This window comes from Lissotriton vulgaris, chromosome 7, assembly GCF_964263255.1.
Source record: "Lissotriton vulgaris chromosome 7, aLisVul1.2, whole genome shotgun sequence".
In the NCBI taxonomy this organism is placed as follows: Eukaryota; Metazoa; Chordata; class Amphibia; order Caudata; family Salamandridae; genus Lissotriton; species Lissotriton vulgaris.
In genome coordinates this window covers 704,369,878-704,385,944 of record NC_141695.1, presented here as the reverse complement: position 1 = coordinate 704,385,944, position 16,067 = coordinate 704,369,878, and positions in this window count along the sequence as shown.

Below are 16,067 nucleotides of genomic sequence, written 5' to 3'. Positions count from 1 at the left end.
TTTCTTGGCGCTGGATTTACCTAGGAGCTCCTCTATGGAGGATTCCTTCTTTGCACTACCCAAGGCCATTGTGTGGGGTAGGGTGACGAACCGTTCGTAAATTTCACGGACCGTCCGTCATTTTAGTATGATGTCTGTAAGGCGTCCGTAATTTGGGGATCTCAAATTACGGACACCTTACAGGCATCATATTAAACTCGGAATAGGAAATTTCAGCAAGGAATGCTGTTTCACGTGCGAGAAGCCCCGTGAGTTTAAAAGATTTCACTCGGTGCCTCTGGCTCTTAGTTTTTAATCTGTTGAGGCTGCCTGAAGAGGCCCCTCCCGGACCTGGCGCAGACAGTGGACTGGCCCATTGTCATTCTGAGACTGCAGCTGATTAGCACTTTAGAATGACAATGGGGCCAATTGTAGTGACAGCATGTGATGTGCCTTCTCCTGCATGGGACTAGTGCAAAGCATTCTGCTTTTGTCTTGGCGCCATGCTGGAGAAAATAAAAATAAAATAACTAACAGAGTTTTCACTGTACATTTAAAAGACAGATTTCAACATACAAATACAAAAATACTATTTATTAATGTTTATTGTTACTAGCACAAATCTTGATTGCAGAAAGGGCCCGATGTCGCTTTGCAAAGCTGCACGCATACCGAAAAACTGTGAAGTGCACGATTGGCGCAACCTTATATAAACTTATTTTGACTTGTTTTTATTTTGGTTGTCTATTTACTTATATATATATGACTGTGCCACCTCCTCTGATATGTCTGTAAAACGTATCTTTCGTCCCAAATTTTTGTCCTGAATTTTGACTTTCTGTCCTGAATTTTTGTCCTGAATTTTGACCCTTTGTCCTGAATTTTTACGCTGACCGTCCTGAATTTGCACACATGCCAGGTGGTTACCCTGGTGTGGGGGTCCAAAGAGAATAGGGGCAGTTGCTGGCACCTGTCCTAGACACTCGCTATGCGCAACTGGTCCAAGGGCAACTGGCATTGGTGGCTCGCAGCTGCAGCCAGGCCTGGGGGGTACGCCAGCCTGCACGCTTCAGGCCTCTGCAGGGACCCCCAACTCAGCACACAACACGCAGGAGGTGCTCTGGGTTGTAAATTGAGTCCTACACCAGGGCGCCCCTTCACTTGCTCAGGATGGCAATTTTGGCAAACGTCCCCGTGCGAATCAGGCCCATGGAATGGTCTCTGCAACTCACCGCTGATCCCCAGGCCACCGCTCACCACAACAGGCCTTTCCTCTTCTGTGTGGGCCCTCTGCTACCGCCCACCAGGATGGCTGCCCGAGGCCAGGTCTCACAAATAGGCACGGGAGGCCCAGACAGCTTCAAACACCGCCTTCCTGCATCTGTCTTACCCCGGGGTCACTGGGTGGCCGAGTGTACACTGCACCAATTCACCGGTGCTCCCAGCCTCCGCCGTATGCCGGGACAGGCAAGCTCCTCTCTTCTGAGGCCCTGAAGCAGGCCTCTATGCAGCCCACTAGTCCGGGCTCAGCGATCGCACACCGGGGGCACTTGCTTCTGTTCGCCCGCTGTACGGGGTGTTTTGCACGTCTCCCACAGTCAGCCCGGAACGTGATCACCATCTTTTGCGCCCTCAACTCTGGTCCGTGGCGATCCTTGTTACAGCCTCAAGCCACAACGATCGTGCCACCAGCAGGTGCCCACACTAATCAGCCCACCTCACAGGTTCCGTGAGAGAAGCTTTGGCACCGGCCGTGCTGGATCCATTGCCAATAAGGGCCTTGCCGGGCGAAGCTCCAGAATCGAGCTGCTACGCCACCACCATCTTAGCCACGCTCCGATTTTTATATTTTATAAACTAAAACTAACTATGTAAGTGACCTGGTCACATGGAGAGCAAGTTGAATGCACAAAAGATATTAGTAAATCTACACAAAAGGTTTATGGTCCCACTTGTATGTGTTTATTAATTTTTATAAAGGACAAGGTTTGTCAACAACAACAACAACAATTACAGGCTTACAGGTATATCACTAGAAAAAAAATATATACAATCTGTATTAGATCATGTCAAAATATGCCAAGCAAGTGCACTTGGAACCTAATAACTTTCTTTCTTCTGCATGGAGAAACACCTTACCCCCAGGTCCCTCCTGACCCCGTCCCATTCCTTAAAATAGGGAGATAACCATCTCCACGACAGAAAAAAGAAAAGGAGCATGCTGGGATACCCTACCTGCTCCCTCCCACTGGGAGTACATAAGCAGTACCAACCCAGCATGCAGCCTGTTCTTTTTTCTGTCTCCGACAGATTGGATTGTTCGTGTATGCTGTGATGTTTTTCCTTACCTGGATTCTTCTTCCGGCCGGCGCCCGCTCCTGCTGGGCTGGGGTGGCGTGCTGGTCCTTCTCTGCTTCCCCTGCCCGGCTGCCTGGCTTCGCGGGCAGGGGTGTTGTTTCCTGGTGTCTGCCTCCCGGCCTGCCTGGCTTGCTGGGTCGCGGGGCTTCTTCCTGGCTGCTTTCCGGTTTGCCGGCCCTTTGCGGCTGGTGCGCCGTCATCCCGCTGTTCTTCCGGGTCACCTGGGCGCGTCTCCCCGAGCTTGGCCGGGTGGGAGACGCGCTGCTCCTGTGGCTGGCAGGCGAGGCGCTGGATGGTTTCTGGTGCCGGCTGGGTGTGTGGGGGCCTTGTTTCGTGGTGCTGCGGCCCCCACTATGGGTGAGTCCCGCTTTGCGGTGATTGCCTCCTTTCTTGTGTCCATGTCTGTTTCGCCAGCAGCCTTCGCTCGCATTTGCGAATGTTGTTCCATTTTCTGGCTGAACTGTGGAGCCAGGAGTTCTCTTCCCCGGCGGGGTGCCGCTTTTCCCTTTCAGGCTGACCGCAGACCGTTTACTTGTGCTGAGGTCTGTGTTACGTGGCTGCTTGGGCACCTCCTGGTGGTCTGGACTGCGCCCTCCCGGAGGTTGCCATGTTGTTGTGGCTTCAAACTGCCAATTTGGGTCTTGGTCATCGGACACTGTGCCACGCTTCCACTGGGTGTGTTTGCCTGGCTTCCCAGGGTGTCTTCCCCTGCTGTCGCGGTGGTGTGGTCTGCTCTGCCTGGCGCTGATGTCCTGGAGGGTGCCTGCGCAGTTTCTTGGGGGGCGATGAGCTGTTGGGGCGCTCCTCCTGCCCTCCTGGTGAGTACCGCATAGCGGTCCCTCTTTGTGGGTTTTTTGTTGCCCGCATTTTCCCGCTGTCTTTCTTTTGCAGGTTTCCTCCTGGCCTGGTCCTTGGCTCCCTGCCTGTGGCCTCTGTGGATCTTGCTGTGGCCTCGGCAGGACGGACTTCTCTGCCCGGCGCTGGGTTCTGGTGGGCGTCTGGACAGTCTGTTGGGGCTATAGGGGGGGGGGGGGTGCTGTTGTGGCCCTCTTCCTGACCTCCTGGTGAGTGCCGCGTAGCGGTTCCTGTTTCCTGCCTTTTTTCCTGTGTCCTGTGTTTCCTGCTGTCTTTCTTTTGCAGGTTACTCCTGGGCCTGGCCTGGGCTCCCTCCCTGCGGCCGGTGTGGTTCTTGCTGTGGCCTCTTCAGGGGGGGGGGACTTCTCTGCCCTGCGCTGTGTTCTGGTGGGCGCCAGGGCTCCCTGTTGGGGGAAGGGGGGGTGTTTTGGGGCCCTCTTCCTGACCTCCTGGTGAGTACCGTGTGTGGTACGCCCCGGTTTCCTTCCTGTTCCCTGACCTTCTGTGCGGTGTAGCGGTTGGGCTGTGTATGGGCGGGTTGGCCTTGATGGGCTTGGTTCCGTCTCTTGGCCTGTTGTCCATGGCTGTTGCTGGTGGGAGTCGTCCTTTGGGCATCTCTCTGCCGGTCATGTTGGGTGGATGCTGTTTTCCTCAGTTTCCTCCTCTCGTTTCCGCCTTGGTTTGCCTTACCCGTGCCTCCTCGGCTGGTTGGGTTCTGTTAGTCGAGGCTGTGGGCTGGGGGTGCGTTATTCCTGCCTCCTTGCTGTCCTTTCTCCTCCTCTGGAGTTTCGTCTTTGGAGTGGCCCTGGGTTCGGGTGGGCCTCCTCCTTTTGGCTCTCTCGGGGGTTCTCCGGCCCTTCTTTCTTGCCGGGGGGGGGGGGCGTCCGCCTGTTGCTTGGACTCCCCTGCTCTGCGGTTGTTCTGCCCCTGGTGGGGTGCGCTTGTGCCCTTGGTCCTTGGTGGTTGGGAGGTTCTTCCTTCCTGCATGCGCCCTGGCCCTCTGTCTTCCTGGGTTGCCTCTGTTTTCGCCTGTTTGCCGTTGGCGTGCCTCTTTGGTTGGCTTGCCCTTGCGGCGTGGCTTGTGTTTTTTTCTTCCTGTTCCCCTGGCCTGCGTGCTGTTTTGGGGTTTCGGGTTGGCCCTTGTCGGGCTCTTGTTTCTGGCCTTCTCCTGCTGCTGCGGTTCCCTGTGCTTTCTGGTTCCGGGGTTCTTGCTGCTTTACTTTGCCGTTTCTATCTGGCATGCTGGGGCTTGTCCCTTGGTGTTGGTCGTTTGCTGCTTGTACTCTGCGGCTGTGTTGCCTTGTGGCTTTGGCTTCTGGTCCTCCTAGCCGTCCCTGGTGGGGGGTCTTCCTGCGGGGCCGGGGCTCGCTTTCTGCGTCCTGCTGCCCTTTGGTTCCTGGCGTTCCTGTGGGTTCGGTCCTGGTGCGTGCCTGTCGGGTTCCTGCGGTTTTCCGCTGCTGGTTGCTTCTTGCTCCCTCTGGGTTCCCTTGCTTGGGCTCTGCTCCGGGCTTCTGGCTTTCGGCGGGTTCGTGTGTCCTCCCCTGGTTTCCTTGTCGGGGAGCTGTTGGGCCCTTCCTCTGTCCTGGGGGCGCCTTGTCCTTGTTCGGCTGTTGGCTCCGGTCCGGCTGGGTTGGGCTCTTGTTGGGTCCTGTTGTTGGGGGTTTTTCTTCTCCCCTTCTGCTTGCTGGGGTTTGGTTTCCTGTTGTGGTTTCCTTCTCCCCTCTTGTCTCTCCGGCTGGTTTGTGCTTTGGGGCTTTGCTTGGCTGGCCGCTCTTGCCTCCGGTGGGGGCTGGGTCGTGGCTCTGCCTTGGGTGGACGCTTGTTCTTCGTCTGCCTGGCTCCTGTGCCCCGTTCTGTTTACCGGTCCTGCCTGGAATGTGCCCTTTCCCTGCTGGTGGGTTTTTGGGTGTTGGTCTCCCCGGGTGTGTGGCCTTTCTGCTGCCTTCTGGTGGTACCTCCCCCCCCCCTCGGGTTTCGGGGGGGGGGGGGTTTGGCGGGCCCTTCCTCGGTGCTGGTGGGCCTTGGCCTTTTTTGCTGGTGTTGGCTTTGCCTGCTGTCCTGTTTCCCTCTGGTGGGGGCTGGGTTTTGTTGGTCGTCCTTGGCTTTTGCTTTGGGTGGCCACTTGTTCTTGGGTTGTTCGGCTCTTGTGCCCTGGCTTTTGGCCGTGCCTTGTCCCTGCTTGTGGGGTTGGGTGTCTGCCTTTCCTGGTTTATGGGCCTTTGCTCTCTTGTCAGGTGCTGGGGTGTTCCTTCGCGCTCCCTTCTTGAGTGGTGCGCCTTGGTCCTCTCGGGGCTCCTCTCCTTTGCTTTCGGGTGCAGGGGTTTTTTCCCCGTGTGCTCTGGTGGCCGGGGCTCTGCCTCTGTGTTTTTGCCTCCCGGTCTCCGTTTTGCCTTCCCGTCCGCTTTGCGGTCGGGTCGCTGGTGCTCTTCCTTGGTGGTGTTGGGCTTTGTGCTGTGTGGCCCTTCTTTGCTTGGGGTCCTTTTTTGGTCCCTGCTGGGGTTCTTTCCTGGCTGCTCCTTCTCTTGGGCTTTGTCGCGGTCCTGGAGTGTTCTTCGGTCCCTTTGGGGTCCGCTCCCTTCGGTTGGCTTTGGCCCTGGGTCCGTTTTGTGAGCTCTGGGCTCCCGCCTTCGGTCTCTGTTTTCTGGGCCGGGCTGGCTCTGGTTGGCTGTTGTGCTTTCCTGGCCTCCTTCCTGGTGGGCGGTTCCTTTGTGGCTCTCCGTCTGGGTCCTGGTGGTCCACTGTTGTGTGCCTTCGGGCTGGCTGGCCTGCCTCTTCTGCGGCTGGTTTCTTGGGGTTGGGCTGTGGGCCTTGTTGTTGGTCCTCGGCTTTTGGGGTTTCGCCTTCGGTGGTTCCGTGGTGTCCCCCTTTTCCTCCTGGGGGTCGGTGCCTCCTTTTCCGGTTCTGGTGTTTTGGTTTCCCTGGTTCCGTGTGGTCCTTTGTTGTCTTTCTTGGTTGTGCCCTGGGTTTTTCCGGGTCTGTTTTTGGTTGGGCTTTTTGCTCTCCCTGCCCTCTGTTGTGGTGGTTGCTGGTTCTGCTGGGGTTGGCCTTTGGTCGGCCCTGCCCTGTGGCCTGGTTCCTTTGTGGTTCCTTGTTGCTGCCCTCTTTCGGTTCTGCTGGGGGCCTCCCCTGCTGTGTGGGGGTCGTCCTTCTGCTTTGTTCCTTCCTGGTCCTTCGGCTTCTCCGCCCTGTGTGGGCTGTTCTTTCTGCCTTTGTCCTTTGGGCTGGGTTGGCCTGTTGGTCTCTGGTTGTTTGGCGGCCTGGGGGGCCTGGTTCCGGGGGCAGCGCCCTTGGGGGTCTCTTGCGGGTTGGTTGCCTTTTCCTGGCTCCTTTCTCCGTTGGGTCGTGCGCTCTTCTCCTGGCCTTCCGTTGGTCGGGGGGGGGGGTCCTTGGTTTTGGCCCCCTCTGCTTGCTCCCTTGGGGGCTTGGCTCTGCTTCTGTGCCTTCCTTCCGGCTTGCCGGATTGGTGGTTTTTGTTTTCCTGGCCGTCCCTTTCTGACCTTTGGGGGTCTTGGTTCGGGTCTGTGGGGTTCTGTTTTTTGGTCTGGTGCCCTTGTTGTTGGTGGGATTCCGGAAGGCCGGCTTCTCTGCTTTGGTATTCTCCCTATTTTAAGGAATGGGACGGGGTCAGGAGGGACCTGGGGGTAATGTCCTATTACTTACCGGTAATCTTCATTACTCCTGGTCCCGTTGACCCCGTCCCATTCCTTACTTCCCTCCCTCCCTCCCTTGCGGCCGGCCTTCCTGTTGTTGGCTTGGTGTTTTTCAGGCTGCATGCTGGGTTGGTACTGCTTATGTACTCCCAGTGGGAGGGAGCAGGTAGGGTATCCCAGCATGCTCCTTTTCTTTTTTCTGTCGTGGAGATGGTTATCTCCCTATTTTAAGGAATGGGACGGGGTCAACGGGACCAGGAGTAATGAAGATTACCGGTAAGTAATAGGACATTCCCCATCCTCTAACCAATTGTGTGAATGTTCCCTTGTTATGTTGAAAAGTAACGAATCAGGTTTGGACCCGTTCTTCAAAATGTGTTTGTGGAAGGAACACTGCCTCAAACACTCCTGCAGATGGCTGCAATTACTTGTCAAGCTTGCTTGGTGCAATGACTCCTGAGTTGCTTTGGATTTCAAAATCATCACGGTACGAGATTCATGCTTGTAGGTCTCTTATTTGCACAAGGGCTCGGGAATGATTCTGTTGATTATTTTGAAAGATTTGGTACCTAATAACTAGACTGTCGTCCCTCACGAGTGAATGGCGTTATCCTCCTCATGGCATCACAATGTGCTTGGGAGGCAGTGACTGTTTGTGACATCTGCATTCATCTCATTAAACACAACTCCTCTGAGGCTTCTCCTGATGAGATTATTCACCCTGGTGAGGCGGAGCTGCTACCTCCGATTAAGCACTTTGCACTCATCCCAAACAAACGCCTTCTTCAGTGGGTTCATGCGTTCAAAAGGCATGACAGTACAGTTGCACAGCCCATTTATTTTAACGCTAGATTAATTTGCTTTATCTACTTTGAAAACATTAAAGCACATAAACACGTGGCGAATGTAACATTTTCAAATATATTGCTCCTTTATCAATTTTTGCTTTTAGGAAAAGGGGAATTTACAACTTAATCCGAAAATTTCACACGCAAGTGGACATTTTCAAATTCGTTTTTTAAAATCTAGGGGGCAGATTTATGAAGGACTTGCGTCGCCGGTGCGTCACTTTTTCCCATGTTAAAAATGACGCACCGGCGGCGCAAGGCCTTCATAAATCTGCCCCTAGATCTTAATTTGCTTTCTTATTTTTGATTGCTCTTCCAAATGCCTCCCTAAACTTCAGTTCATTTAAATGTAAAATATGAATAGTCTTCAAACTCTCGGAGCCTAGATTCATGGCGGCTGGTGACATTTGAAAGTGGTGTGGCATAGCGCGCGTGCCCGAACAAACCCCCCCACCCCCACCCGAAAAAATTGAAAATCAAGTGGGCATATGGTGTATTTTCAAGCTATAATAAACAACTTGTTAGGTTGCTGGTGCTAAGAACTGTGGAATGCAGGAGCGAGCTACAAACCTACGGAGTTACTTAAACTAAATGAGAAGTGCTCAAACTTTTAAAAGAACAGGTCAATGCATTGATAAATCGAGCTGGACAGACATTTTTGATATCCTGCACAATCCGATTAAGCAAAAATATTTCTTTATAAAATAACTGACTAGTATCACAGAGCCACCCACACAGAGATTAAAAATGACATGAGTTTGACTTGCCGTCCAATTTTATGCATTACGTCTTACACTAACCCTTGCATAAAGTAATTTACATATTTTTTATCCAGGTCATAATAAAACAAATGCACATAAATACATAATTTGCACAACCCTGCATGCCAACCCCTCCCTCCCTAATACTTTCAATTCCTACCACAGCACTGTAACCGGGAAGAAAGTACATATAAAAAACAATTGCATTTATTTCCACCCTATAGTCATTCATGATGTTGTATTCCATGCTTTAAAAGTGCGTTAATTCACTCATAACATACATTCACATAAAATGTGCCGTTCAACCCTTTTATCACTTCACTGTTAATATAAATAATCCTGACCAATCAACTCCCACTAGGCTAACACAGAAAATGTAAACTTACCTGACCCCAGGGTCGTGCCTTCCCCGCCTCAGGACCCACCTCAGTTGAAGAAGGTGCCATTCAATAAAAGTAACAAAAGAAACAAACCTGCTCTGTGTGGCGCTCTCACATGAAACAGAGCGGGCCATATTTTAAAGCTGCTCCGACAGGGCCTATCCAGGAACAAAAATAACGTCTGCTCTGTCTTAGTGGTGCCAAAAATACAGCTATTGAAATACCGGCTTGCTTCCACTTTTGAAATTGTCCATGAATACCTTTAGGACTGCCGATTCTTTTTTAAAAACATGCTGCAAGCAGACAGCAGCCACATGATGGGTCAGAGATACTCTTCAGTTCGCAAACGCTTTTTTTTAAACACTGCACATCTACACTTGTCTTTCCATGGACGCTCCTCGGGCTGTTTTCAAGTGCCTTTGCAGCGTGCCCGATGCGAACCATAAAGCGCTGTACTGCCTTCACCAGGTCGCCCCAGCCGAACCCAACCTGCTATAAACTGAGTGCTAAATGGCAAAATATTAACAGTATGACCGTCCGTAACATCATTAGCAAATACTATGTGTCAGCAGTAAAGTTAAACATAGAGCTAAACACTTGCAGCCGACATCTGCTGTGTACCCCGTCCCATGTCCCGGACAGTGAGGCCAGTGACTGAAGATAGTAGCCTCCTCCTCCGATCAGCAACAAGGCTTGCTCTCCTGAACACGCAACGAGCAGGCACCCGAGGTCCTGTTTGCGCCCTTCAGTTCCGTTCAGCCACGAGTCTCTCAGCCATACTGATGCAGTGACGTGACACTGCTCAAGCAGCGCCAGGATTGGCTGTGGAGAAGCGTAACTCCCTGCCCCATTTGGAGACGGGGGCGGCGGCATGAGGCAACCCTGCAAGGAGGCCTCCGGACCTTGTGGTGTCCCTGTAGCTCAGAGCAGGAGGTCAGCCAGCTGACCCTTGGAATGAATCTGCCTGGGGTAAGGGAGCAGTTCCAGTCTTCCTTCTCACAGAGCACGTCAGGCCTCATGCAGCAGGGCAGTCCTTAGGCTCTATAGCACTCCTTCTTTTGTAGTATCCACAGATCCAGAAGTGTACTGAAGAGTGGGTCTGAGGGTCCTATTTGTATACCTGGTGCCAGCTTTAAGTGATAAAAACTTCTAGAATCCCCCCTCCCCCACAGATGGTTTTGGAATATCCTGTGTCCCTGCCTGGTCTCCAAAGTGCATGGGACCACCAAAGTCTAATGTGAAATCCTTTGTGTGTGTGCTGAGAGAGCTCCTTTGAAATGTAAGTAGTGTTGTGCACAGCTCCTCCCCTCACATCCTATCAGGATGGCCCTTCCTGCCAACACTAGGTCCCCCGTTGTGTTACTGTCTGTGAGGAATACACAAAGGTCAACTACACCTAATCATATGACGCACGGTACAGGCTGCTGGCACCAATGGTTAGGACAAGAAAAAAAGAACTTTGCAAAAGTGTCATTTTCAGAATTGGAACTTAAATCCGAATTTACCATTAAAGAGGATTTTGAATTGCTGTTCTTTAGACATCAAACCTGTTCCCAAACAAATGTTAACACTTATTAAACATAATGAGGTAACCCATTGTTATCCTATGGGAGAGGTAGGCCTCACAGTAATGAAAAGCAAATTTGTACGTTTTTCAGAACCAGGATATGTAACACTAAAAAGTAAATTTTCATCTTTTTAAATATAATGCGCCCCTACTGTGGATAACCTTAAGTAACATTTAAGAGAAAAGAGGCCCACATTCTTTCCCTTTTTGCCGAGACAGTTAGATGGTCAAGCCTAGCAATATGTCTAGCAGAGGCTATCCAATCCACACAGGAAGGTGACACTGTAGAAACCCATTTTATGCAGATTTCTCTTCATGCAATAATTATTAAAATAAAGATCAACTGGGTTCGGAGCGTCCCCAGAGGCAGTCCATCAGCAGCCAGTAACCCAAAGATAATCAATGCAAGGCTTACCTCAATATTCACACCCAGGGTTCTGAACAGCACCATGCCCACTTCTTGCCAGAAGGTCTGGATAGCTGAACACTGCCAGATGAGATGGACATCATCTGCATTCTCTAATGTGTACTTAGGGCAGTGACTCTGCTTACCTCCACCCATCTTTGAGAGCGAGCTTCTTAAGAGACCAGTATGCCCTGTATAGTGTAAATGGATACTTGCCATAAGTGTAGAAATTTGCAGCCCGGGAGGGCCAGTTTCCATGTCTCCTCGGGTAGAGTTGGAGGGCTGTCTTCTCCCTGTACCAGGGCCCAGTCCCACTTGGATACTTCCTTCCCACATGTCTGATTCCTTTGTAGTTCGCCCTCAATTTCAATTTCCATCCCTAAGCTCAATTATGCATGCGACCAGCTTGCTAACTGAAAGTATTTAAATCTGGACAGTCAATGGTTTGTACTTTCTAGTAAGGAGTCCCACAATACCAGAGATCCTTGCTCGACTAACTGGTCCCATCTTACTATTCCAGCAGTTAGCAATGGACCAGCTCAGCTTTCTTGAAGTCAAGGTGGGTCCCTGGGGATTTCCATATCGGGGCTGTGCTACTATAATATGGGATTCCCAGGATTCTTTTAACTAGGATCCATACTTTACATGCTACAATTAATATATTTGATCTTTTTTAAATACTGGGAATGACCGAATTTGAATAAAAAATTATTACCTTCCTCTGGGAGATTTTTTATTAGCACCTTAAGGCGTGATTGTGTATCCTGATTGCCCATCAATAATCGCTTTGTGTTTTTCAAAAAGAAAGCCCAGTAGTAAAGTTGGAAATCCGGAAGTGCTATTCCACCATCCACTTTCTTTTTCCATGCTATTCTTACACTCTTATTCCTCCACATAAAACTACTAAGGTGTCCCTGAAATTTTTTAAATCATTCTGTTTTGAAGTGCAGAGGAAGGGTGTCAAAAATGAAAGTGAATTTTGGAAGAATCATCATTTTAGCTATATTCATTCTTCCTAGAATGGAAATTGGGAGAGGAGCCCACAGGAGCAGAAGGTTTTTAGTTTCTATCATGAGTCTGTTAACGTTTATGCACTCAATTTCATCTAGGTCTTTAACCACAGGAATTCCCTAGTATCTAATTTCTGACTTTTCTAAAGGATTATTGGTCGGTCCATTCTAAGTCATAATCACTGTCTTGCCTCGTTAACAAGGTAGACAGAGATTTTCCCAGAGTTATCTACTACTTCCATTATGACCGGCAGTGATGTTTAACAATCACTAGTATAGATTATCAAATCATCTGCATATAAGGCTTCTTTTTTGATCCACTCTAAATAGTGAAATGGTAAAATTCCTTGTTCTGCTCTTATTCTTCTAACCAGTGGCTCTATATATAAATTAAATAACAGGGGCAAGAGTGGGCAGCCTTGCCGAGTACGTCTACTTATGTGGAAGAGTGCAGTTAGTGAGCCAATGACTAATAACCTTGCCGTATGGGCTTTATATATATTTTTAATTGCTCTAAGAAAGTTTCCCCCTAATCCATTTATGCTCAATTACTTCATATAAATAGGGGCAGCTAACTCTGTCAAAAGCCTTAGCAGTGTCCACCGTTACAATAGTTAAGGGGATTTCCCGAACCACACCACATCAATTGCACTAACCAAATCTTGAGTTAAATCAAGAAGTTATTACCTTTCATGAAGCCTTTCTGATTCTCATGTATAATATCTCCTAAAGCGTTATCCAATCTTTTGGTGAGTATTTGCATGTATATTTTATAATTGGTATTAAGCAAGGATATTGGTCTATATACCTCATATTTTTTGGGATCTTTATCAGGCTTAAATAGTGTTATAATTGCCTCATTCATGAGGATGGAAGGGAGAGATGGTCCATATAGAACTCAGTCAGTAATTTAATAGAGAAAGGTGTGACCTCCTCCCTTAATACCTTATATAATTGATTGGGTAAACCATCAGAGCCTGGCGCGTTCCTGTTTTTTATACGTTTTTAATCACTTTATCCATGTCCGTAGTGGTTATTCCCTGATTAATGGACGCTTGCTGATCTATTCCCAAAGTAGGAAGAGAGTATCCTGCTATAACAACCCCGTGATTTCTCCTTGTGTAGCTATTGTATCATCAGTGTATAAATCTTGGAAAAAAACAAGAAAGCTCTCCCAATCTTCAGATCTTCCGTACATCGCGCTTTGGTGAATTGTTCACTACCTCCTTAATCTCATTACAGATACTGTCTTGCCTTACTTCCCAAGCTAGCAACTTCCCACACCCTTTTCCATACTCATAATGTGCCAACTTGCTAGCGTTCCACCTCTTTTGCACATTCCCTTCCAAATATTCTGATAAGAGCTGCTTAGCCTTCCTTAATTTACTGTGGAGTGCTGCGACCATGATAACATGCAAAGAGCTTGCTACCTCTTCCTGAATTTCCTTAAATGCTCAATTTATATTCTCTAAGATTATGTTTGGCTTTTTTTCTTCTGTGTGTTGCATAACTAATTAGTCTCCCACGAAAATAAGAATTATATGCATCCCACACAATGTGCGGGGGCGAAGGCTCATTTAACTTGAAAAATTCTACTGTATCTGTTTTCAAGGCATTAACAACTTCCTGCTCCCCTAATAAGGTTCTTTTTAAAGTTCATCTAAACTGAGAGGGGAGACTCTCCAAGGAGAGCTCCAGTTTCACCCCTACATGAGCTGATAAGTTAATCGGTTAATGCGATACCCTGCTAATATTCTTATTTAGCTTTATATCTGTTAGGAAAAAGTAAATTCTAGAGGAGTGAGGGTATTTTTTTTCTGGAAACGGTGTCCTCTGTCTGGTTCGCCTTTAACGTACAATTATCCATTAGACCCAGGTTCTTTATTAACTGATGTGTACTCTATCCCATTTTTGGTGAACTCACTGTTGGCCTAGCTGTGGATTTGCACAACAGCGTGTTAAAATCTCCCCCTATAATTATGTAATATCTTATTCGAAGCAGGTGGTGATATAATTCCCAGAGCAAAGATGGGTCATTCATATTAGGAACTGCTCTGTCGAGGCCTGGAAACATCCAGGTCTGCAGGGTGCTCAACCTGATGCCCCTAAGGTTTCTATTACGATAACACTTGTTTAAAAAGATTAATTTTAAGTCATATGATACAAATTTCATCAGTTCAAATAAACAATCAAAAACCAGAAACATTTAGATAATGTATTCTGAACACAAATTATCAACAAAGGATTGCTCATAACATTCAGAACATGTTAGAGAAATAATCACATTTGAAAACCTAATTATAAAGTATAACCAATCTATGCAGTATAAAAGCCCAATGCATTTCGGGTTTCAATGAACCCTTCTTCAGGGGTTAATATATAATTGCAGTTTCAAATCAATTCTTCTTGACTTTAGGTTCCGTGGCTGGACACTACAATATAAACAATTAAAGGCTGGGTTTGAGATTTGACATGTAAAATAGAAGTTCATACACACAAACAATCTATAGAATTTGTACATATTTATGGAAAATCCAAGAAAAGAGAAAAGAACCAACGTAAAAGAGTGTGGTCAGGAAAAGAGAAAGTCCTGTGATACATATGCTGGTGATGTTAAATAATTCCCAAAGTTATTCTACGAGGTCAGTGAGGCGAGCTATCATGCAAGATCCGGTGAGGTACATAATATGGCTACGAATGGTAATTACACATCCAACCTACCTCACCAGCACATAACAAGTTGTAAAGGTGTTATGTGCTATGAGAAATGGAAACCCTCTAATAGATGGGCGTACTCACTACATCAAAGGAAGGAGAATTCTGAAACTCTGTAATGATACAATATGTGTGATTAATGCCATGCTGTTCTGATAACCCGAAGTAGAACCTATTGCTGGTTCCTACTACTAACGAGTCTTACCTGCTAAAATCGGCGTTCAATCAGTGTGAATGCCTCGAACGGCGTCCTCATGTATCAGGCTGTGACAGTTGATTACATGTTTGTAAAGGATTAGCACATATTGCTTATCACTCTTTTTCGGTCTGACTCTGACTTCTACCTTACACATTTCGAAAATTCAACACTTTTGTCATTGCCACATCACTGAAACATAGGCATCCTTACATTCTCCTATTTTCTGTCCGCGATTAGGGTGAGCCGATGTTGTTAATAAAGTTTTTTGAATCAGCTGCATTTAAAACGCGGCCGCGGCACTAACCGGATCTTGACACCGGAAGGACGACTGCGGCGGAAGTCGGCACTCACTGGACGCATACTCGGGGAAGCCAGGTATGTGTAGATACAGATTTGTCATGAGCACTCCATATTCACCGCGTGGCAGGCTCTTATATTTAAGGAGGAATGTCCTTTTTTATCCCTTAGCACATCTTTATGCACCGCCAAGAGAAGGTTGATTTGAAACTGCAATTATATATTAACCCCTGAAGAAGGGTTTATTGAAACCTGAAATGCATTGGGCTTTTATACTGCATAGATTGGTTATACTTTATAATTAGGTTTTCAAATGTGATTATTTCTCTAACATGTTCTGAATGTTATGAGCAATCTTTTGTTGATAATTTGTGTTCAGAATACATGAACTACATGTTTCTTGTTTTTGATTGTTTATTTGAACTGATGAAATTTGTATCATCTGACTTAAAATGAATCTTTTTAAAGAAGTGATATCGTAATAGAAACTTTAGGGGCATTAGGTCGAGCATCCTGCAAACCTGGATGTTTCCAGGCCTCGACAGAGCAGTTAATAATTTAGGGTAGTGGGCACAACCCTTAGCAGGGTTGCTCCCTCATTGGTTTAAACCAGTCTTAGGATTTAATTACTACAGATATATTAGGTGTGCAGGTCTTACATTTACAGAGCTGTCATTCATATTAGGCCCATAGTACCCTATGAATGCATAACCTATAATGTGCATCTTAACGTTATTGATTAAACATCTATCCCCTGGGTCTGCAATGGTACTCTCAAGCCTACCTTGTGCCGAAGCTTTATATATGACTGCCACTCCTTTCACATCACAAGTTTCATTAGTGCATGAAAAATGGGTTATTCATTTTTTTCTCTTAAGAATCCCATCCCATTCTTCGCATCGTAAATGTGTCTCCTGCAATATTATAATGTCATTACCAGAAAGTTTAAATAATTTAAAAATCTTCCTTCTTCTACCACTAACCCTAAACCCATTTATGTTCCAGGTCCGCACCCTTATTTCATGGGTCTTTTTCTTATCCT